The following is a 25,468-nucleotide window of genomic DNA, read 5'->3' on the forward strand; positions in this document are numbered from 1 at the left end:
TCCGATACCTTTTTCTCAGAGGCGGGACCTGGGGCATCAACCCGCATGCAATCAGACATGCTCTTCTCTGAGCGTAACATTTTAGCTTTTTATGGTAGCCAACCATGCTTGGGGAGACTGTTCTGCTTCAATGGCTGTAAAGGCCTGAATGGTCATGGCTGCATTATGCTGTTGTGAGACTCTAATCTTGCATATATACCACAGGCAAACCAAGGAGACCAACACCAGAAGGCCTGATAACGCTCCCATGCCCGCCCATTCCTTCAGATGATTCATGGCTGCAGCAATCCATGATGATAATCTGTGGCTAGTCCTGCGTCTACTCTGGTAGAATTTACTGTGACAATGGCCACTCTCAGCTGCTCCATCGTAGTATCGAATTCTCCAGTCCAATTACCTAAAATATAGCTCGACAATTGTTTAGACAGATTTGCAGCACAGGAAAAATTCTCATGTTGTATGCTAGTGACTCAAAGTCCAGCATACTTTCATTGACAGCCAAGTTGAGCGATTTGCCATAGGGTATCAATTTGCTCCTGCACGAGGTCAATCCTCTGATTGAACACCATCAAGCCTCCTTTTAGTTGAGCATTAATTCCTTTTTGTATATCTAAGGCATGAGCTACATTGGCTAAAAGATTATTCAGGGTCTGAGCAGTCTGCACAGTATGACTCATGGCTAATGCCGTGGTGGTAGCTCCAACAGCCGCCAATGAGATGGCAGTAACAATGGTGACAGTATTTCTTTCCTTCCTTCCTACTGTGTTGCTTCTTTCTTTCTTCACTCCCTCTTTCCTTATTTTCTTCCTTCTTCATTTACCCTTTATTCCATTCTCTCACTCCTTATCTCTTTTTTCTTTCCTTACTTTCTTCAACCTTCCTTTTTTCTTCTTTCATTTCTTTCTTTTTTCCTTTATATTTTGACCTCTTCATTGATGATTTACATGTTATTAATTTTAATCATAATGAAATTTTATTTGAATGCTAACATTTTCCTCATGCTTTTTATTTTCCTTCTCATTGATTCCAAGTTTATTACCCTTCTCAGCATTTTAATTTTAAGAATCCTCGGCCCTGTTTTCCAAGAGTACTAGTGTTCTGAACGATTCATTTCTGTCTCCAAAGTCATGGGGAAATTAGTGGGAAATGTAATAGCTATGTGTCACTCATGTTCCTTTACAACATTTTGACTCCTTTCTCGATCATCATCTAGACAACATTTTCTCAGTGAATAAAATAATTTAATTGATTTATGAATTGTTTATTATATTAAACAGATTAAGTGAAGGTAGAATTATTCTTTTCAGTAGTATGATTAAACTCTTTAGGAAATGTAGACATGGTCATCTCCAAAATCTATGGAGAACAGAATGAGCTCAGATTACAGGTTAGATCATGCTATTAGTGTAGAAAGGAACTAGAGTGCTATATCTTTTATTTACATCCAACAGTATCTTAGTATCATAGCTTTTTTTTTTTAAGAGGGAGAAAACAGGAAATAGGACAGGAGCCTGCCACAAAGGACCTCTGAAAGACTATACCCAGCAGTGTATCAAAGCAGATGCTGAGACTCATAACCAAACTTTGGGCAGAGTGCAGGGAATCTTATGAAAGAAGGGGAAGATAGAAAAATCTGGAGGGGACAGGAGTTCCACAAGGAGAGCAATGGAACCAAAAATTCTGGACACAGGGGTCTTATCTGAGACTGATACTTCAACCAAGGACTATGCATGGAGATAACCTAGAACCCCTGTACAGATGTAGCCCATGGCAGCTCAGTCTTCAAGTGGGTTCCTAGTAAGGGGAACAGGAATTGTCTCTGACATGAACACGTAACTATTTTTTTAAGCAAAAAAATAAAAATAAAAATAAAAAAAGGAAAAAAGGGGTAATACCTGTTGGCAATTAAAAATGTTGCTAAGCAGAGTTTCTTGTAGAATTTGAATTTTCCAGTTGTACTTACTTACTGCAAAAAAGTCAAGTTGATTATTCTTCTCTGAATTAGTTTGATAATTTGCTGAATAAAATGTTAATGCCAATTAGGTAGAATTTTAAAGCTATGCAACAAAATATTTCCTAGGATGGTGTTGTCATTTTTTTATTTTCTTAAACCCTCCAATGAATATTTCATGTCATGATAGCTTCCTGTTTCACGATGTATTTCTTGACCTACTTACTATACGTGCACAACTTAAACACATACACACACACACACACACAGAGAGAGAGAGAGAGAGAGAGAGAGAGATGAAAGAGAGAGATGGGGAGAGAGAAAGAGAAAATATGCACACATTGGGCATAAAAATATTTTTAAGTTTATTTTAAAAATAGAAATAACAAAGAAGTTTATAACATCTAAAGAGTGAATTAACCTCTTCTAAAAGTGATGTTCTAATTCAATGGTGGAATAGGAATTGCACCCATGGAGACCACTGCATGTCCGAACTCTTAGATCTGGACTTGCTTACAGGCTGTTAGCTGCCCAGTTTGGATGATGGGAAACCAATACTGGTCTGGTGGAAAAAGTGCAATGAACCCTTTAAGTTTAATTGCTTAATTAGCCATTAAGCCTTCTATCTAGTTCCTTGAAGAAGTTTTAAAAAATGATAGAAAGGAATTGAATCCTAGGCTCATGCACCTTAAGCAGGAGTTGTACCACTAAGCAATATGCCCAGCCCGTGCAAGACTTCTTAAGAGTTTTCTAAGCCCATTTCAGGGACTTGTTTTATTCTCAATACCAGAATCCTTTTCACATTCACTTTTGTGTTATTTCCACTCCTACCTTCTATACCCTTTTTAGCCTCATTACCTTACTTGTCCCCAGGAGTCCTCACACTTATAATCATCTTCAACTTCTCATGTAGGCAGTTGCCTTTGAATTATGATCTAGTCTCAAATCCTATTTATTGATAATCCTATCTAACATTATCCTCTTATAATACAGCCACTTCTATCCCAGTAACGTTGTTCATTTTCTCATTCTCATTAAGCTGTACATCTTAAATAAATGGTAACCCCATGCTTACCTTCCTTCCAGTTAATGAATAATTCTAAGAAGTTGAAGACTCTTGATGTTTTCTGTGGACTGCATGTAACTTTGTTTTTAAATCAATGTCCTACAGAATTACTGAAAACTAAAAATCTACATACCATGTAATAAATCACCGGGATGCCATTCAAACACTGAATACATAATACCTACTATCTTAGTTAGGGTTTCCATTGATGTGAAGAGGCACCATGACCAAGTCAACTATTTTAAAGAAAAACATTTAATTGGGGCTGGCTTACATTTTCATGGAATGTAAGCTTGCACTTAGGAGACCTCAAAGCCCACCCGCACAGTGCCACACTTTCTCCAGCAAGGCCACACCTTGTAATAGTGCCACTCCCCATGGAAACCTTTGTGTATTCAAACACATGAGTCAATGGGGGCAGTCCTGTGCAAACCACCACACCACTAAGCCATGTTGCTAACATTTCTTCAATGGATCTTAGACCTTTCAGTCTTCCTAAATTTCCTGAATTATATTTAGTCTCTAATGCTGGTCATTTAATCAGCATTATCAGATCAGTTTCCTAAAGCTACCAAGTACTATAACCAAGTACTCTAAAGTAGGTGTTTAAATGACAGGACTTTATTCTCTCCACTGTAAATTATAGAAGTCTGGGATCAGGTGTGAGTGATGTGACAGAGACTTTATCTCTCAGTTAGCTTCTGTTGACTGTCTGGCAGTCTTTGGCAGGGCATTACTTGGCTTTTAGAGCCTCTCCCTACCTCTGCATGCATCTTTACATAACACTCTTTTGACGGCTATCTATAGCTGTGTTCAGACATCTTCCTTTTGTAAGGCATGTGTCATATTGGATTACGGGGCCACCTCACTCCAGTATCACTTCATCATAACTACATACATCTCCTATGACAGGTCCAAATTAGGCTGCCTTCTGAAGTACTGAAGAAATAGACTTCAGTATATTCCATAATTCAATCCATAATAACAATAAATATTTTGATCATATTTCTACCAGATTGATTGTGTAAGGATGAATTATGAGCATACCTACAATTTTCTCATAGTTATCACTCTTAAACCCTTTGCCCTACCCCCATTTTCTCAGCTCTTCCTCATTGAGAGATGCAGATTAATATTTTCTTAAGTAGAATGCTTAAAGCTAGCATTGTGCTTTCTTCTGAAAAATTCCACCTCTTATCTAACATGAAGGAGGGTCCATATTGCTGATATTTCTGTATAGTAAGGAGGAATGGACTGCTTCTAAAGTAAGAGCTCCTGGTAAGTCCTTTGGGAATGCCATGCACTTTATGGCTTTTGCTTTATTCACCCAAGGGAATCTGCTTTCTTTGGGGTTCTTAGACTATGTTGAGATAGGCCAATAGATAAGTATGATATCATTGGAAAATTGACATACTATCTGAGGTTATAACCAAAACTAAAACATATAGCAAATAAGATGTTAGAAATTGACTGCTTTACCAAGTTCTTGCCTTAGAAGTTACCTTAGTATAGAAAGAGCCTTCCCCAGAATTGAGTACGCTATGAAATCAGAGTGGTTAATGAATTGAGTTTTTGTCTGCAATGTCTATCAGACTTAGTTATTCAATAAATAAAATATTAGCTCACAATTGAGTTAAGATCAAAGGCTGTGAGTGCGTCAGGAAATGTGGACTTTTGGTCTTAACAGGTTGTCCTTCTAAGCAAGATACAAGACCTGTAGCCCCAGGTGCTGGCTACCAGGGTGGCCCATGTACATCTCAGGGCACCATGCTGATCAGCCTCCCACTGCAATTCTGATTTTGGCAGCCACAGCAGAATCAACTCTTTGATCCCTGGAGTGGCTCCTGCCACAGTAAGTGGTTCTGTTTGTTTTGTCCTTCCTTTTGGTCATTACTCCCACCTGGCAGTATAGGACAAAAAAATAGGAGGTGGGAGGGAGTAGTGAGGGGCACTTCAGGAACATGGTCTGCCAAGCATGAAAAGCTGCTTAGACTGTTCTGGTTCTGAGAGCACATGGATAACATTGCTGCCAACTCATTAATGAGTACAGTTTATTTTGTATATTACATAACAGTCTGCTGAAAAGCACATCTCATTCTGTTTTTTTTTTTTGTTTTTGTTTTTTTTTTTTTGTTGTTGTTGTTACTGGGGTCTTACATCCATCCACCATAAAGTGCATCCAGCCACACAGTGTAAGCGAAAATCCTTGTCTTTTCATAGTCTTCTTTCATAAGTGTCTGAATATGATTGCAAACATCTACTTCATCCTATGCTTTGGTACTTTAAAAACTGATTCTCCAGCATATTTGAAAATCAACTTGGATGTCATCTTTCCACATAAATATTTCATTAGTTATATGGTTTGTTGACAAATAATAATTCTATAAATTATCAAGTACACTGCTTTTCTGATCTATGTATATTCAAGCTATTTAACATATATTTAATTTTTAACATATTCATCAATTTACCTGAAGGACATTTTGTTTACAATTTCAGTAGGTTTTGTGGTAATCTCAGTTTACTTCAATATACCATTTGAAAAAAGAACATAAAAATGATTATATGTATTTTATAGTGAGGTGTTGAATATGTCAGTTAAGATTACACAAGGCAGTACTATTATTCTACTTATTTAATTCTTCATTCTGACACTCCAGAATTTAGGAATATGCATTGTAAGATGGTCAACAAATCACAGAGTAAAGACAGAAAATGAGACATAGAGAATACTAAACGGTTTATAGAAAAGTCATGGTGAAGACAGGACTTTCTTGGTCTGGCTTGGGCCTCTTTGGCATGTGATAATTAGTTTCCAGGCAAGAAACATTTCCTACTTTATATAATTCCAATTTCCACTTGTATTCATTTGTAATTTTTAGGCCTCAACTAATATATACCTAAATGTAATTATTTAGTTAATTAATTTTAGACTGAGTTCAAAGATTCTTGTTTAGACATGGATCTAATCCTGGGATTAGGTTACTTTGTCTCCCTTTATTAGCTAGTCATCACTTAGTTAACTGTTTTTAGGTGTCAGAGAGTAGAGGAGAGGAGAAGGGAAGGGAGAAGAGAAGAGTAAGTAAAAGATATTACGTTTAGAAGTTATAAGGTATATGGAATTTGCTTAGGAAATAATATTGAAATAGTTCTACATTTAAATGTCCACAATCCTTTTGAGTGTTGTTTCCAGCCAGACAATGGAAATTTCTTTATGTAAATATAGAGATTCAGATAGTTGAAGGAGTGGAGACCCAAGAAGGCTAAACTTCACTACCTTGTTCTTACCTCTCCAAATATCTTGTAGAAAGAATACATGACAACCTTGTACATCAATCTACATCTACTTTCTGCAAATGACAATTTACAATTGAAAAATCTGCATGTTCTAGAAATTTCTAATTTCCTGCTTAGACAGAAAGTAGAATATAGGTTGATAAATAACTTAGACATTCTCTGCCTTCCTGATACAACCCAATCCCAGAAACCACAGAATGAGGAAGATTAGTGAAGAGTCTAGGTAGTCCCTACTTCAAAGAACCCTAAAAACAACCACAAAATAAAACACAGAAACTACAAATGCAAACAAATAAATAACAAGAGCCTTATTAAAGTGATCACTCCCCACCCCTATAGATATATACCCATTTGACTTGAAAATAGTATTATAACCATAACTGAACATGTTCCATCAATATTTGTTCTATAATTTAGGTCGAAAATTCAAGATGGTTCTACTAAAGCCAGTGTCTAAATAGAAGAAATATAGGGAAAGAATCAGAGTGCCCAGGTCTAGAGAAATACTAATTGTGGCATGGAGGAGACATTGTTCTACAGAGTGGAGAATTCCTCATACAGTCCCAACTAAGCTACTCAGTCTCCTTTAAATAAAATTTAACAAGGATAGTGGTAGAGCACACATTTCATCCCAGCACTCAGAGGCAGAGACAGGTGAATCTCTGAGTTTGAGGACAGCCTGGTCTACAGAGGGAGTTCCAGGAAACAAGAACAACACAGAGAAACCCTGTCTAAACAATCAAACAAAATCCCTAATATGTATGTTAATATTATTTTAATTCCTTGTAAAAATAAGAATTTATTATAAATATGTATTCCTGTGTCTGTATTTTGTTTAGTAGCTGTGTTTTAAAGACAACCATTTCAGCCATATCAGAAACATCTTCAAAGGAAAACTACCAGGCTACCAAATCCAATTTGTTTTCATTAACTTATTTATGTTTATTATTATAACAGGTTTTAATAGTGCCATTTGTCATTTGATCAAAAAATAGTAAATCCTGATTGTGTGTGTTGCTTCACTCTAAATAGTTAAAACACCATATAATATACTTTTCAATGATTTTAGTGCCACATATCTTAAGTGTGTGTGTGTGTGTGTGTGTGTGTGTGTCTGTGTGTCTGTGTGTGTGTATGTAATATCCGTTAGTAACAAATTGTTTTGGAAGTAAGGGAACTGAGTATCACAGAAGCTAAATAATTTGACCCTGGGCATACAGCTAATAAGTGACAAAGCTGTAATTCAGGTTTAGGTCTTTTTGATCCAAAGCCTCTCTCCCTTCTCTCTTTAAACTACTGTCTCTTTTGTGTCTCATGATATAGATGAGTCTGCCTCCCTTCCTAAAGCTGTATGTAAGAGAAATTGTGTTACACGTTTGTGTTTGCTTGCTTGCATCCTGTAACCACTTGAAACCGTGTCTAACACAATGTACTTGCCATTTTTTTCTCATAATGTAGTTGACTAGACTGGATACCCTAGTATTATATCCCAGTTTTATTTTTAGGGGTACAATTTACATTCACTCTTAAATTTAAAACCATCTGAGTTTCCTAGATGAAAGATAGTATCATAAATGCTATATGTGACTATGTATTTATAACATAATAACAGAGGTCTTAATACTTAGGATTTTAATGTATATCCAGTTTTTACTATTTGTGAGATTCATTATCTGTTAAACGAAAATTGAAATAAGACTTACCTCAATTATTCTGATTAAATGAGATGATTTTCCAAATATATGTTTATAGAAAATTCTTACATAAGTCACCAGCATATAGGAAGTCCTCAATAGTCTTTATCATTATTGCGAATGAGTGTGACATGAATTTAGTGCAAGCTTGATAAATACGTAGTGAATGGATAAATGAACTGTACAAATTCTCTAAATGGCTACATACGACCAACTTATAAGTTTGGTATTCTGAATGCTTCTTTATAATTTGAATATCATAAAAAACAAATGTTCAGGAGCACTGAGAATGTCATCCAGTCTACAAGAGGATTTATATGCTCTGAAGAAGCCACGTTAGGACAGATCATTACTTTCCCGCACTTACCATGTACAGCCCTTTGTAATGCATAGCATGTGTTCTCTGACTGAAGGTATCTGTGGCCACTAAGTAAATACATATTTTCCCTTCTTGTAATAGTCATGCAAATATGATTTATCTTTTGGCACAATACAAGCAGAAGTGATTGAGTGCGCATGTGGTGAACAAAAGATAAATGGGTAGGGAAACACACAAAGGCAGCATGTTCTCCTCAACTCCCTAGTTGCCTGGGACACCTGGAATATATTGAGAGTGAGAAGGGCTGTGCACAGCCCTATTTGTGCCTATGCTGGGGATGCCTCAGACCTTCCTGATGATGACCAGTCATTATGGTTTGAGAAGGACTTTGTTTCTTAATAGATTTGTTTTTAAATCCTGAGCTGTTTACTATCTAAGACATTTATCTGAAATTACTATGCAGGAAATCCCTCAGTTCTTAGAACTGCTAATCTGATTTTAGTAATAGTTTCAGAAAGGGTTCACAGGTTTGCCTGTGTGTAGAATGTTCTTCCTGCCACTGGTACTTCAGTTCTACCTTCAGAAATAGTTCCCATGTCATGTCTAAGAGTTCATGCTTTTCTGCATGTTTGTGCTATGTTTAGAGGTGAATGTTTTCCGTTAGACTCTAGGGATTAAATTACAAACTTCTTTTTTTTAATTTATTTAATTTTATTTCATGTGTGTAAGTTTGAAGGTGTCGGAACCTTTGGAAATGGAGACAGTTGTGAGCTGACATGTGGGTGCTGGGAATTACACGTGGGTCTTTCGGAAGAGCAGACAGTGCTGTTAACCACTGAGCTATCTCTCCAGCCCCAGTTACAAACTTCTTAAAGACAGGGTCTCTGCCTCATGCCTGTCTCAGTGCCAGGATTATTCAGTTTCTGATACAGAATATATTCTCAATAAATATATATTTAATAAATTAATAAACTTGCCATTACACACATCAGATAAGGGGGATGAATAAAATTTTTGTTTTCCTCAAGTGATTGTGAGCCTTTTGAAATTAAGAACATATTAATATGCTTCTGAGTTCTCCAGTTGCTTTGAGGGACATTTTCTAATCTTTGAAGAGACATTTTTTTGTTGTTGTTGCCTATTTAGCTTTTTCTTTTTTTTCTTTTTTTTTTTTTTTTTTAATTTCGTTCACTGTATGCATATCTTTTACAGCAGGGCTCAAGTGTGTTGTCCGTGAGTGAGTGCATGATGGAACCACATGGAAATTGTTAAAATTTTTACTTTTCTTTATATGCTACTGCTTTGTTGCTTTGTTAAAGCACTGTTATTGATATGCTTTTAAAAGATGCATGGATGGTGTCAGCAAGCTGGGAAAGTCTTTTTATCAACCAAAATTCTTAGGCCTTAATGTGATATGTGATACATAGCTAAAAGTCAGCAAATGTGACCTTCCTGAACAAATGCCCTATTGTTGCTTTACTGTTTTGCAGACTGGGCCTGAGAATTTTGTTATGGGCTACCTAAAATGTCCAGTGTCACACAGCCTAGTAAGAGACAATCTGCCACTCCCAACTTGTACTGTGTTCCAGGCTGTTACACAAGCACACTGAGAAGTGCCGTATATGTCTGATTTCCCAACTTCACCCTGCAGTGAACTTTTGCAATCCTGAGGCTAGAGCCCTCCTTTGTAAACGTTGCCTGCCCAGTGCCGGTGTTGGCACCCGGGAGGCCCTAGCAGATAAAAGTGGAAGAACATATGGCTTCCATCTGAATACAAATTGAAGAACATAACGTGGTAATTCAGCTGCAGTGTCCCCTGTACTGCAAACTGAAAGAGTATGAGTGGATGTGCTTACACACGGCGGCTACATTCTCCCACCCCTGCACACCCCCTTTCCACTGTATTTTTATCGGCCTGAACCACAGCCATCCCGTGTCTCAGTCTCACTGTGTTATTTGTGAAAGTGGGCAGCATGAGGAATTATTAATTAAAGCTAACAAATCACTCTGACGAGCTGTGCCCTGGCATGGCTGAAGGTTGATTGGCGAAAGTGTTCTCCTTTGGAGAAAAGACTTTTTGTGCTCGTGACGCAGTCAGGAATGGATTATTGAATATGCAAGTTAGAAGAAAAATCACAGGACAAGCAAATCGAGTATTTACTGGCAAATAATTGCTCTCTTAAGCTGTGGCTCTCTTCCTAAATTCTTAACATTCCCGAGGGTTAGAAAGAAACACAGAAAAATGCATCGGTACAGAGTTCATTTCAAAAAAACACACATAGACTGATGTTTGAGGCTTGTGCAGGTAAGTGTGATTGTGTGTGCATGGGAAGTGAAAGAACAAGCGGAAGATGGGAGCGTGGCTCTGAGTCTGGTGAGTTGTTTATTCAAATACAGCTCAGCATATTTCTAAGTTGAGAATTTAGTTTCCGTGCTGCATTTACTGTGAAAGTTAGAGTCGTGAAAAGAAGAGAGTGTTTTCTCAAGTTGTTTATCTTTATCAGCAAAAAAAAAAAAAGTTAATGTTTTGTCCCAAAAATAGTTTCAGCTTTGCTCAGATTATTTGTGACTATGTACAAAATGATGACTAAATTTAAAGACCTGTTCTTATTTTCAATATTGTTAATTATGACACGTCTTAACAGTGTCCCAAACACATGTTGAGTACAACTATCGCATTGTTTTAAAGTAAACACTGTTTTATATTAGGACCTAGCTAGTCCTTGTTGAAATTTCTATAGGAACATAAAAGTTTTGAAGTATTCGTTTAAGCTTCGAGCTCTTTTAATAACCAAAATGACCTCATTGTCAGTGTGTGTGTGTGTGTGTGTGTATGAATGTGTGTGTGTGTGTGTGTGTGTGTGTGTGTTTCATCTGGAATGTTGCTCAGACTCCTGAGTTTTTAGGTCATTGTAAGAAATAAGAAACAACTTTAAAGTCTTTTCGAAACTAAATGTAATGAATAGAAATATAAATAAGTAAGGAAATGAAGCTTCATAAATGAATATAGTAAACAGAAATACCTTTTTAAATAAGTGCATTAGATTATGTGAACAACACCCAAAACTATGTGTAGCTACTGGGGATGAATTAAATGCTCTTTGAAAACGAGAAAAGGTGCCGTCGTTGACAACAAGCTGTTTTTGAAATGAGAATAATTGGCTGGAGAAATAGCATTTTAGGCTAGTAATAACTACGAATAGCATGGATTTAAAACAAAGGCATAAATACAATTTAGACTAAATTAACTAATTAATAATTGCAAAGCGCTTTAACAATAAAACATAGACATGATAGTAATGATAATAGGAATAATAAAAATGGAAAATCCAGCAGTTACACAGAAATTAAACCAGTCTACTACATTAGCTTTCAGAAACTCAGAATTTTAAAATACAAATAAATAAAACTTTTTTTGCCTTCTAATCCAGTTTACTAGTTGGAAGTATTTTCTTACTGTATTCTAGTCTACATTTGTTTTAATATGTAGAATAGAACTCAAAAGAAAGTTTAGAAAGTGTGATTTTTAAAAAAAATATTGAACTTATACTGGACCAGATTTTCTCAGAGAGGCAGGCTCTTTTTTTTCTGTGAATATTAGAGGGCAAATTTGGTCCATTATTTTGAAATAGCAAAGAGGGCACTTAAAGCATATGTTCAGGGAACAAACCATCTGCCTTCTTTATTAAGAGTATCACAGCATTATGAGGACTTGGGAATGCTTAAAAATCGAGCCAAAGTCCTGCACAAGATCCTATTCCTGAGCACTCTGGTTTATAGAAGTGCTTTGCATCCCCCATACATCTTTTTTTTTTTTCCTCTAAGAAAATGTTATTTCTGATACATGGGCAGTAAGACCAGAGTGTTGTGGAGTGACATGAACCTATGTCAAGTGATTGGTAATCGAGTCTCACTTAACCTACTAAATATGAATACGTGGTTGAGTTTTGAGCTTGTTATTGGTGGAAAATCTCACAGTGACACAAAGAAACGGAAGGTGTTGACTATTGGAACAAAAATGAAGTCAGCTGCTAGCTTCTGGACTATGTATGGACAAGTTGTAGGAAGCATGCAGAGGCCAGACTCGAGCACTGCTGTAATCCAACTGTGATATTGTGGAAATGTGGGTTGGCTTTGGTTGTCCATTGGGGCAGGGGGTGGCAGCAACAGAAAACAAAATTAAGTATAAATTGGCATTATTCCTACATGGTGCTACTATATTTTCTTAACATCTAGAAGGATTTGGAAATCAAAAAATAAAGTTGCAAATATAGTATATTATAGTATTACCCTGTGCATTCTATAGTGTTCACATAAAGACAGACCAAGATGATTATCACTGTATATAGGATATCTAATCTGCAGAGAACACTTCAACCTTACCTAAATTGTAATCAAATCTTAGCAGACTTGATGGCTCATTATCAAAGAGAAAAAAGGCCAGATTATAAGTTCTCATTGGTTCTCAGAATCTAGCATGTAATTGGTTGAGTATACCAAAGACTATTTTTAGCCTGAAAACTAAATATAAATACCTTTAAGGGAGCTACAGTTAATATTCACATTAACAAAATTAATGACCTGGTGATGAAAATGACTGTTTTGTTCCTATCAATCGTTTAGTAGTAGAATTTTAATTTGTTCCTCCAGAAATTGGAGAACTACAGATGAATGTGCCTCGTGAATCTCTCAACTTACAGTCTACAGCCCATGAGAAATCTGTTCTTTTGATAAAGTTAATTTTAATTTAACAATTTGGATATGCATGATCCATATACCAAATGTACATGCATGAACATACAGACATTTTAATGTTGCTGTTTTTGATACCTTGTTCCAATTAATGAATTTATATTATTGATAGAGATAAATAAACAGACAATGAAGCAAAAGTGACATGAATTCTTTGTAATAAAGATTAAACAAGGCAAAATGATAAACCAAGATAGATGTGAAAGTGGCATCAGGCATGTGGTGGACATACAGAGCACTTGCTGGAGAACTGTACAGTTCCAGAGTTCTTACAGCCAAGTGAAAAATATAGCAAGATATGCAACCTACAGCATCTGCAAAGTAAAATAATTTCTCTCATTCATCACTAAATTTTCTTTAAATGAGGGCCTCATAATTTAGAGAAGACAGTGTTAAGATGTCAGGAAACTTCCACTGAGAAGAATTATGGATGATAGTATCCTAAGAATCAGCTTGGAAGTGGATGCACTGTATCCGTGAGATGTTGATGTTTTACTAATCACTTCTTTCTAAACAAAAGGAGATGGAGGAGTAGGAGGAGAAGACAGAGGGAGGAGAAAGAAAGGAGGGGAGGGAGAAGATCAAGGACCTAAGGTATGGGAGAGGGGATGTGAGTGCTGTCTAGTTGATAAGACCAAGTTCTTATGGAAAATAAGGGGTTAAATGGGAAAGAGATCTTCAAACTATTTATTATAAATACATGTTCTGTATTGTTAAGATAAGTCAAACATTCGGACTGCATCTGTCAAAGCCACTGAAACACATTTTATCAAATGAACCTCTTGAATCAATATGCCTGTCTCAAGATGTGCGTAGAGCACTGCTCTGTGACTGCCACTCTTTGTCCACTTTTACATTAAGCAGATTGTCAGTCTTTTTAAAGGTTTAAAAAGAGCCCTTTGTGGCTTAAAGTTTAGCATTTTCACCTTTGCCTTCTCTCTTCTTTTAAAAGTTTTACCAAACTGTCTTGTCTTCTCACGGGCAATTTTGGTGGATATGTTGCATTTGCTAGACTAGTCTTCTCTTCACTCTCAACAGGTAATGCATGAAACAGAACAGGGACCACCTGTAGCAGGAACACTAAGGCATGCTTTAGAAATTTAGAATTTCTGAATCAAAAGCTGTGAAGGTGGTATGTGGGGATCTAGAGTTTAGAAGACTATCTAGGTTAGTCATGCATATTAGAATTTGAAAACAAGTGTTTTAAAATTGTGACCTTAAACTTTATGGTATGTGAACCTCAGCTGGTGAGGGTTCATTATTATAACATGAACTAAACACTAAAGTATTTCCTGTTAAAACTGGAATAATGTAGCTCAGAACAATTCTGATGGGTTTGAGGACCTTATGCTATAAGTTACTATGTGATAAAAATTAAAAATGTTTTTGGTTATTGATGGGAACTTTAATGCAGCATGGCTTATTCTGGGACTGACTACTAAAAGATGGTCTGTTTTTTGTGTGAAATTCTTCACAAGTAGGATAATTTTATATTATTAGGATATTACCTTATCCAAAGTAAGACGAGCATAAATTTATGTATAAACTTATCTTAAGATCAGGTGGTAACTCAAGATTCTATGCTGTATGATGTCACTATAAGTTAATACCTTGACACTACTTAGAAGATGAAAAGAAACTTCTTCATAGCCCTCCATTTTCTTCAGTGGGAGACTGTCTCCTAACACTGGGGCCGGAGGTAGTGTCACAGTGACCTCTTAGATACATTTCCTCCCACCATTAATCAGAGATTTGTTATGAAGATCCTTTCAGGGAGAAGGGGGGTTGTGGAGAGACAGAGACAGAGACACAGAGAGAAAGAGAGAAATGTTTTTGAGTACCCTGTCACTGGATGTAATGATCTCAATGTCTCTTTTCCTTGCCTCTCTGGTGTCTAAGCTGGACTGCAAAAGGTACTGAAGCTTAGACAGACTAGCTGATGGGTAAGACTGCACACGAAGGAGCTCTGACTGTTCTTACCCAGAACTCTTTGTTCCACAAGTTTTAAATATGAATACAGCGGTCTCCAGAGCAAACATCCTGTAATACTTGTCAGAACCTCAACCTAGAATATATATCAGAGTCATGCTCCGTGGGGCCAGTTCTTGACTTGTTTCTATTTGAATGATCTTGGCCAAGTTATTGGACATCTTTTGTCTCACTATGCCTCTCTGTTAAATTGGATTGTTAATAGTAATTACGTTAGGCATGATCTTAAGAGATGAATATGGGAGACAGTGAAGGGGGGGCTCAGAAAATAATGGCACTTGCCACCAAGCCTGATAATTTGGGTTCCATCCCTAGAACCTACCCAGTGGAAGGAAAGAGCCATTCCAGCAAGTTGTCATTTGACCTCTACACACCCGACAGTGCACACACAAAATTATTAAATAAGTTTAAAAAAATTAATGGGCTGGAGAGATAGCTCAACAAGTAAAGGCACTTGCCTCCAAGTCTGAAAATCTCAATCTGATTCTCAGAACCTGCATGGTTCTAGAAGAGAATATACAGGATGGAACTCACAACTCCTGGAAATTGCCCTTTGACCTCCAATATGTGCTATGACAGTCATAGCCACATATACCCCACCCCAACACATACATACATACATAATGAATAAATGCATGTTAATTTTTTAATATTATAATGCATATAAAATACAAATCACAATATAAGAGACGGAGAGAAAAATACTCAAGAAATAATACCATTACTTCTATAATTACTATAGTAATATATTAGCTGAAATTGAATATCAAAAGGCTACAGAGGAGTATGGTCCATGAAGGAATTTATCAAGCAGTCAGCATAGGAATGGAATGAAAACTTGCTATTTTATGTTTTCCTGGAAGTTTTGAGGTAACTTTCCGCATTATTTCCAGGACAACATAAGAAATATGGTGTGAGTTTTAACTCCTCCTCCCACTGTCTTATTTCCTTCTTTTCAGCATATATTTATTGAGAATTTCTTGCAACCATAACCATTCTTAGAAACTAGAGATAATATCAAATAAGATAAAATGTTGACTTCGTAAGGGTTTCTATTATTTGAAGTAGGAATGAATAAATAACTAAACAAAATGGGAAGGAATATAGAGAGAGAAAGAAGGTATTTTTTGAGACATGACCATCTCTGTTCCCTGTGACTTCTTTTGCATCATTGGGTGGGCTGTGTTTTCCCCCCTAATCTGGTGCAGATACAAAATGGACCTGTGGATCCAGGAGCATCCTTGTGCATATCTTTTAAGGGAGTCAGGTCTTACTTTCACCTCTTTGTTCTGAGAAGGTGTGCTCAAGTTTTTTTCATTGAGCTGAGTGGTAGGTGCTCAGAAAACATGGCATTCTACTAGATAAACAAGGAGTCCAAGTGAGAGACTTAAGCTTCAGTAAAGAAAACTGATGATAAAAATACTGTGTGACTTTGCTAAGAGTATTGGGGGACAGAGTAAGAAACACAATGCTAGAGAAGATCGGAGAACAGAGGAAATTTTAATGAATGCTAATAGTCTAATAATAGTACAAAATGAAAGTTTGGTAAGTAAAGTTCTAAATTTCCCATTGTTCAGCAGTGGCATGGGCCTGTAATGAAAGTATTTTAAACAGTAAGGAAAATATACTGAAGAAAAAAAAATAAAAAAAAATTTAAAAAAATATCACCTTTTAATTCACCACTTACAGATGCCATTTTTAACATTCATTGGGCACTTTTTTAAAAACTTTATTTATGTATATGAGTGTTTTGCCTGCCTGTGTGCATGTATACCATGTACATGTCTGATGCCTGCAGTGGTCAGAAGAGGGCTCAGTTTCCTGGAACTGGAGTTTATGAGCTGCCCTGTGGGTACTGGGAAATGATTGCCACTGTTGGGACCCTTGTAAAAACAGTACGAGCTTTTAATCAGATCCATGGCTTGGCCTTACTTCAGGCACTTTTTAAAGCATGTGTTATGTTCTAAGCTTGAGCTAGCTCGTCACACCTTCTCAGAAGGGAGCATTTTAATTGCCAAGTAGTATGAATGGCAGCATCTCAGACTTTGACTCGTTAGCTGTCTTCAAGTTTGAGCTTACATACCAAATGGGTCCCAAGCCCAGTAGTGTAGCTACATCAGACAAAAGACAGCATTGATAAAATGCAGAATATCTGTCATAACCTCCACCTAGAACACATAAGAGAGGCAGGCTGTTAGGGGTTCAACCTTGCTCTTACCTCCTTGCTGGCAGTCATCTTGGACAAGTTACTGGGCCTTTGTACCTAAAGTCCTAAAGTGTCCTGTTCTGTAAAATCAGATGATTAACATTTTTTACCCCTTACAGTGCTTTTAGAAATTAGCAAGATAATGCATTTGACCTGTTGTAATGCTAAGGCACTGAAAAGTATTCAACAGATGCTATCACTACTGTTGTGGTTGCTGTTATGATTATTGCTTTTGTATCATTATCCAGAAGCATGCTTAAAATATATTTTTCCAGTGTAACTGCATTAGCTCCAGTGACAAAATAATTCAAGGCACATTTTTTTTTCTGAAGGTGAATCAGAGATATAATTTGTGTAACATATAGTGAGAAAAATCTGGGTTTATATTGTGAATGTGTATGTACTCTGATTTAGTTTAATATATAGATGAAACTATACAAAGCAAACTTTGTTTCTTTATAGAATTTATGTTTGAATCTGTAGTAAGTGCTGCTTATTTTACAATTTGGGATTTAAGTTATTAAAAGGAACTTTTCAATCTGAAGCTCCAGTGATCATAAGGTCCTGCAGCTTTCTTTAAACACCAGTTATGGAAAAGAAAAATACAATTTTGTCTAAAAGTGACATCTTTTAGACAATATGTAAGATATGGAAGATATCTGCACTTAAGCATGATGTTAACAAATTAAGATCACCGGCCTAGTTGGTGTTACAAAGTGAGCACCTTAGACTGTTTATTGAATTGAATACATATATTATCAGGGAAAGTATGTGAAACCAATTGAGATGTTCTGTGTCAATGTAAATGCTAAGAGAATGATACCATGAAATTTATGCATTTTCTTATGAAAGCAGTTGACAATACATTGTTAACTTTTTATTTATTTTGTCTTATTTATTTTTTTGTGGTACTGGGGATTAAACTCTGGGACCCACACAGATAGGCAGACACTCCACCACTGAATTTCGTTTTGAGCTCTATGTAAACTTTTAAAAACTGTGTCTTGCTTCAATCTTAAAAGCAGAAGTATATCATGAAGGGAACATGGGCTGTCTTCTTACACAGTGTCTGATTTCTTTGTAGTTATCACCTCTACTGTCTATAAATTGTGTGATCATAAGAACCTTATATTTTGGTTTTTTTTTTCTTAAACACTTTAATGGAAAAATGAACAAATAACATTCTCATTGGCCTCTATTTATGGTCTCTAGTAAAGTTCTTGATATATCTTGGTACATAATGGATATTTAGTAAATGGTATCTGCTACTAACTGTAATAACCACAACAGTAATAAGACATAAGAGCCTTTTTAGACAATAATCATACGCTCATTAATATATATTAATATGTAACATGCATTAATATATGAGTATGTAAATTATAACACTTGAAATTGTTTTGCCTAATATTTGACACACAGGAAATCTAGATGTAAATTTGATATATTTAAATGCCTTCATGGAAAAGGTGCTATAATTATTTTAGTTAAATGAAAATACAATTCAAAACTCTCACACTAACTCAATCTTATGAAATGATAATAAAAACAACAGCCTCCCAATGATTTTTATTTTTTACTGAAATGACCAAATAATTTGGGCTTAGTGCAAATAAATAGGATGTGTAATGCTTTGCTTGAAGTGATAGAAAAGACAAGTATTTGAAAACTTCTTAGATGACCCCTGATCTGAATGGTATAATTGGAAGCATTTTAAAGATCAAGAGGCTATTATTTCTAGCTGCAATAGATACATATGGAAATGGCTGCAGATATTCACAACATAAAAATAGTTCACTGCTAAATTTGAAATTCTGTTAATGTCACAAACAGTGGGATGTGAAACACAAATGAATTGTGATGACAGTTGAGTACCAAACTGACTATTTTTTCCCCCTCAGAGCTGTCCGTGTTTGGCTTTATATTCGCCTCATCCCGATTTAACGCATCAATATTTGTACTTTTTGTAACTAGCACCACTTTCGAACATACACATTAAGGATTTCATTTCTAACCCTCATCGTTTCCTACTAATCCTGATCTTGCTTTGTTACCACTGATGTCTACTGTCCTGGAGTCTTGCTGAACCCTCACTTTAGAGTTTCAGGATTTTGAGCACCTTTTAGCTTTGTCTTCTTGCAAGCCTCTGTCCTGCACTTTATTTCATTCCATTTCTTCCAGCTGCCTAAAGTCTTTCTATTCTGATCTGCCAGTTGTTTGCTTAGAGCATATTTCTTCTCAGTGTGGCATTGACTTTGGACATTTACTGTTATCCTAAGAATTTACATTCACTTTTTATTATAGGGTTTTTACCCTAGTTTTTCTAAATTATCACTCTTTCCCTTTACAGTGTAGTCTCTATGATCCTGGATTTTGGGAGCAAGACTTATTTTCTGAACCAAATAAAATTCCCTTCAAATGCAGCAACTCTACACTAGCATAAGCTAGTCTGACCTTTGGGAAATGTCATTAAAAGACTCTATGAAGAGTATTTTAAAATGCCCAAATTATTGAGGCTTAATGGCTTTTGTAGCATGGATACCAGCCCTACCTAGTAGAGCAACTGGCCTAGAAATATTTTTTATTTGGGTTTTACTGTGTTTGGTGACTTGGCTGCCATTTACTAAGTGACCTCTCTTTTTTTTTTTTTTAACCATTTACTCTTAAAATAATCATCTGTAATACTTACTCTTCTCTTCACTTAATAGATGAAAAAAAACTTTAACCTCAACTTCTGAAATGATGGAATTCAAGGTTCTAATATGCTAAAGTTTATGCTATTAATTGAGCACATAATTTCAAAACAGCCAAGTAAAAAATTATCAGTTTTAACATCCTATTTTTATTCCTTCAAATTGAAAGTAAATTCGATTTTTTTAAAAACTGAGGAGTTAGTAAAAACTAAATACTGAAAGAATGTTCAAAAGGTAAGAACACTACTGAGCTCAGTTCCTGGCTTCAAATACTGTTTTAAAAATAGATTAATACTGCTATATTTTACAAACCTCAGTATAACTCAGTACTTTTACTTTTTCTGTTATCTCAAGTGTCTTCAACTTGCTTTCCTCTGTTATATATTCAGTACTTATAGAATATTAGTGTGTTGTGAGTCAATATTTGTTGTTCAAGAATCTTTTAAGAATGACCTCCTATCATGTTATTTAAATCTCACCTTTTTCATAGTTGTAAACATTACAAAAGTATTAAGACATATTCATTAGTAGTGTTAATAAGAATGTGATGGAAAATGCCATATATGTATGATACATCTTTTTTCTGCACTGCTTCCCAAAAAAATATTGTTTGCCTGAAAAAATATCCAGGGAAAAAGAGGAAACTATTTTAAGTTTTAATACCTATGCATACTTGTATTCATGATTATAAAAATATAGAGGAGTTACATGTTTTGAGCATAGATTCAGTATAGATATAATCCAAATAATAATAAATGATGTTTGAGTCTTATGTTTCTTTGGTAATGTGATTCCATGAGGAAAATGAAACCTACCACAACAAAACTCTCCTCTAAAAAGAATAAAATGAGCCTTGCAGCAGCTGTGTTGATAAATGGGTTGAACAGTGACTAACCACTGATTTTTCAAATACTACTGTGGCCAGTTTAGGCTGTAGAATGTATAGCCCATGGGAAAAGGCAATAAAATTAACTATCATGGATGTAAATAAATTACATTTTTGGAATATATCATTGAAACCAAACCCTTCTCCATAGTTTTATTATCCCATTCCACTAAGGTGTTGCATAAAAAAAAAAAAAAAAGCCATCTTCTACTAGGATGAAGTGTCCAGATGAGGAAGTATGTAAGTAATTATACAAATGAACTAGAATACAAAAAAAAAAAACAGACAGACAGAGTGACAGACCGACAGACAATGAGAGAAAGGAATGGGATAATGGAATCAAGTGGAAAAGATTATTCACTGAAAATACTGAATATTCCAAAATATAAAATTAATGGATGGGAAGAACTTTTCTTCAAAAGAAAATACTTTCCATCCTTTAGCAGCAATGCAGAATTCATGGCCTGATAATAAAAACCTTTTTAGTGGGGTTCTTGGGAAGAACATGGTCATCACAGAGGCTTCACTGGGTGTTCAATTGCCCTGGGCAATCTGTTCAGTGTGTTCTTGTTTCAAGAACTAAGTAAACCAAATCAGGATGAACGACACATGGTTTAATAGTTAACTTTCAGAACAAGGGGCAGGGAGATGCTTTTATGCCATCATCCAGTCTTCATTCCAATCTCATTACTGAAGTCTGTTCTCAGAGTATTTACAGCTTTCCGGAGAGTCTAAGCTTGGCAGAGTCCTGAAGATGGAAATATAGCTTAATTACCTCCTCATTCTGGAGTCTCCTTAATGCAGGTGAATCCTTGCGATCAGTTGTTCTCTTCTATTGCTATTAATGTTATTGTTGTGCTTATTACTGGCCCTTTCTTATCAGCCTGTTACTTTCCTATTCTTGAAATATGCAAGTCTTGTGACTGTTCTGAGTTTTCTCTGAGTCTCTGAGGAAATTAATATCCTCTCCAAGTTGGAAATTTGAGATAGTTTGAAAAGTACTTGGATATGAAAGTCCAATCCTGCTTTTTACAGACCAGATTCAGAAAATATCATTGAACAATCTTTTGCTTGACCAAAGGACAGAACAAATGGAAAAAAAAAGTATTATATGGTATATTCAGTCCAGCTGTATATGACTTGTGGTCCTTTCAACTTTTCCTCTGCTTCTCTGGAACCCAAATTCAATCCTTCCTATATAGCAAGTAGATCCTCCTGCTCTTACCATCTCTTTGCTCTCATCAGATAGAAACTAACCATAGACTAGGGCTTACCATACTTAATGAACAGGTGTTTGGGTTTTCTGAAAAGTATTTTTAAATAACAGAGTGGAGGTAGCCTCTTTTTAAGCACCAAGTTCATGTGTCTCAAGAGTCTGGTATGGAGTTGATATTAGAGTATCATAGTTAAGCTAAACAGCAATAATAAGAAAAAAATGTTTCATACTCTTTCCATTTTAATTCCATTAAAAATTGAACACCATAAAAATACTTCAGCAAACAGAAAGAGCATCTGCCCATAGCTTTATTGTAGTTCCTGCCACACATTAATATTATTTGTCTCTGATGTTTTGTTGGATCATCTCGTGTGTGTCTGTATTGCTATTCTAATAATGTTACTTTTTTGTTGTTGTTCTCTGCTTTTATTTGATCTTTTTCATGCATGCTAAGTAGCTCCTTTTCTAGCCTCCTTGTGAACACTTGGACATGAGTGTTTTTCTCTATAGTGCCTTTTAAAGGGAGAAGACAGCAAGAGTAGATTTTGAACAATATTTTACCAGTATTATTGAAAATTTAGCTTCTGCATATTCTATATACATACATAATAGCTTCATAAAATGTAAATTCTATTCCTATGTACTCCTTTCTGCATTTACTATAGTGACTAGTATTATCATATCTAAGCACTTTGTGTTATCCCTCATACTGTTATTTACTACCTGATCATTCCAAAGTGCTTTTGACAATCAGAGAATTTCATTAGCAATCCGTTCTCTTGCTTTTTGTTTTTTGGCACCTTTGCATGTAAAAGTATCAAGCATCTTAGTAGTTATATTAGATAAATTACAGTAAAGTGAAAGAGTACTTCTGCCAGGAGGAAGGGGGAAGAACATCCCAAAGCATTTCCTAACATTAAGTTTATGTTGTTAAAGTATTCAAATAATGCTGTAGAAGTCCATATTCAAATAATAGATGAATCCCTTCATTGCTACTTTTGTTTATCATATTCTCTGCTATTGTAGTAATCAAAAGTATAATGTGAGGAACATATATAATGCCCATACATTACATATATAAAGCCAGGGCAATTTTACCTCTTCAAAGCAGGATTCCTATTGATGTAAACATTTCTTAGCTCAGAACTATAGGTGCCAATCTTTTTAAAAGCTACTGTTATTTTTTATAACTAAAAGGATTAAAACTTATTTATTAAAAGGTTCATTGTCATTATAGTGGAGGCTGCGTGGTCGGTGCCTTAACAGTTTGATTGAATTAAAATCAAGTTCATGCTGGGGTTTCTTTTGCAGCTCTATTCCTTGCTTTCTCTTTGACTCTAAGCTAATTGCATAACCTCTGGTTGACTTGTGCCTCGTCTACACATTCAAAGTAAAAATCAGAAATGAGGTTATTATCTAACTAATGTAGACTGGAGCATTATTTCTCTAAATATTTCTGGGAGTGAAAAAGCACCCAGAGGTATAAACATTCTCCTGTAGCCTTAGACAACTTCCCTATGGAAAGTAAGCATCAGGGCCACAGGCAGATCGCAGTCATTGCAGTACAAACTACAGGTAATGCTCCCTCCCCACACACACCAAGCTTCCGACTCTGAGTCTAGAATACAAACTTACCATTTTATTTCTAGCAAGTCCTTAGTGAGATACTGAACCAGCAACACTTTCTGATTCGCTGCCCTAAGGGAGATGCAGTTCCAGTACTGAAAAAGAAAGAAAAACTCAGTCTTTCATGTCGTAGCAGTAAAGTGTTAGAGTACAGACATGAATCTAGACTTTCCAGCTTTGAATCTTACTGTCTTCCCAGCACAGACAGTTTTCCTTCACTTTATTTTGTATTTTCAATGACTCTCAGGTGTCTTGGATACTACATGAAACAACACTGTAAAGCACAGTAATTGGATACTCCTCTCCATCTACTAGTTGTTAAGTTGTGGAAGCGCCCATTTTAGTGATTAGCTTTAGCCAAAGAGTATTTAAAGGGCAGCCTTGTATTTCCACTTGAATAACAAGAGCAATAAAAAAAAAGTCATCTTTGACTTCACTCTTTATGTATTGATGAACAGCAATATGAACTATAGCCAATGCATTTTACTTCCTTGCTTACATATGACATCACAGAGAGGCCAGGTAGAGAATGGAAGGCAAGGAAAAGCTACTGCAAAGATGCTGAGGCCTCTTGGGTTCTAGTACTGTCTCACTCCCCAGGAAACAGGAAAGCTTCTCTAACTTGACTGAATGTTACAGGGATCGAGGAAAGCATCAAATCAAGTCTGGTTTGTATGAAAAACTCAGATTCAGTTCTTTTGGACTAGCATTTGTTTATCCATAACTGTTAAACTATTTGATAATTATAATGTGTAACTAGAGTTAAAAATTACTTTCATAAAGTTTGAGAGCTTAGGTATTGAAACGAGACAGATCTGAGTTCATATCTTTGGTCACTCAGCAACTTTAAACTTGACCACTACTCCATCAGTTTTTGCTTTCTCATTTATAAAATTCAACCAGTAATAGTCTTGTAACCTGTTTGAAAATTAAATAAGATGATATATTTAAATGTTTGGCATCAATGTGCTTGCCTTATAATGTGAATCTATTACATGTTAGCTGTATAACTAAGTATCTCACTTTCTTTATTTGTAAAGTAGGGGGAAATTACTGTTATGAATGAAGAACAAATGTCCTAAAACCTTATATGATATGTGTCTGACATCTTGTCCATGGTATCTTCGTTAGCTCCATTTTGTCTTTCTTTCTTTTTTTTTTTTTCAATGCAGTTTATTCAGGAACCTTGAACAATCATCTGACCCTGGGTAAAGCCAGCCCACTTTGTCTTCTTATGCTGCATGCAAACACTCATTACTCTGATATCTGTCACCATGGTACCTGAGAGAAAGAACTTGATAAAGGACAGATTTATCTTAGTTCACAGAATTATCAGGGTTTTTTTTCATTATGGCAGGGAAGGCATGGAAATGCTTCCAATTCAAGGAAGCCAAAGCAAGTGATAAAAACCATTCACGTCATCATAGACCAGAAAGCAGAAAGTAAAAGAGGCCAGAACCAGGATCACTCATGGGCTCCAAAGCCCAGCCACCAGAGCCGTGCTCCAAACAGATAGACCACACCTCTTGAAGTCTCCACAGCCTTCTAATATCAAACAAACAACAGCAGGGACACAAATCTTCAGAACATGAGCCTATGACAGACATTTCAAACTCAAGTCAACAATTTTGTTAACTTGTTAGTTGAAATCTTTGACAGGTTCAGCCTTTATTGTGATATTTTGCCAAATATTACTACTTCCAACTAAGACTGGACACTTCAGTATAATATAAATCCACTGAAATCTCACAAAGATAATTGAAATATGATAGA

General features: G+C 35.8%; 1 protein-coding gene across 19 annotated transcripts in view; it reads left to right on the top strand.

Annotated features, from left to right (window-relative positions):
• Positions 1 to 25,468, top strand: part of Zbtb20 (zinc finger and BTB domain containing 20) — a 789,314-nt gene that overhangs the window by 379,140 nt on the left and 384,706 nt on the right. Inside the window, exon 1 of one of the 19 annotated variants that reach the window (XM_060370425.1) lies at positions 10,324 to 10,632. The exons of 16 other annotated variants lie outside the window; for them this stretch is intronic. The gene's annotated coding sequence lies outside the window, so the exon portion shown is untranslated. Of the gene's footprint in view, positions 1 to 10,323; positions 10,633 to 10,677; positions 10,702 to 20,768; positions 21,658 to 25,468 lie in introns of those variants that run through there. 2 more of the 19 variants (XM_060370426.1, XM_060370424.1) reach the window with 2 other exon arrangements.

Source organism: Meriones unguiculatus, chromosome 17 (genome assembly GCF_030254825.1).
Source record: "Meriones unguiculatus strain TT.TT164.6M chromosome 17, Bangor_MerUng_6.1, whole genome shotgun sequence".
NCBI lineage: Eukaryota > Metazoa > Chordata > Mammalia > Rodentia > Muridae > Meriones > Meriones unguiculatus.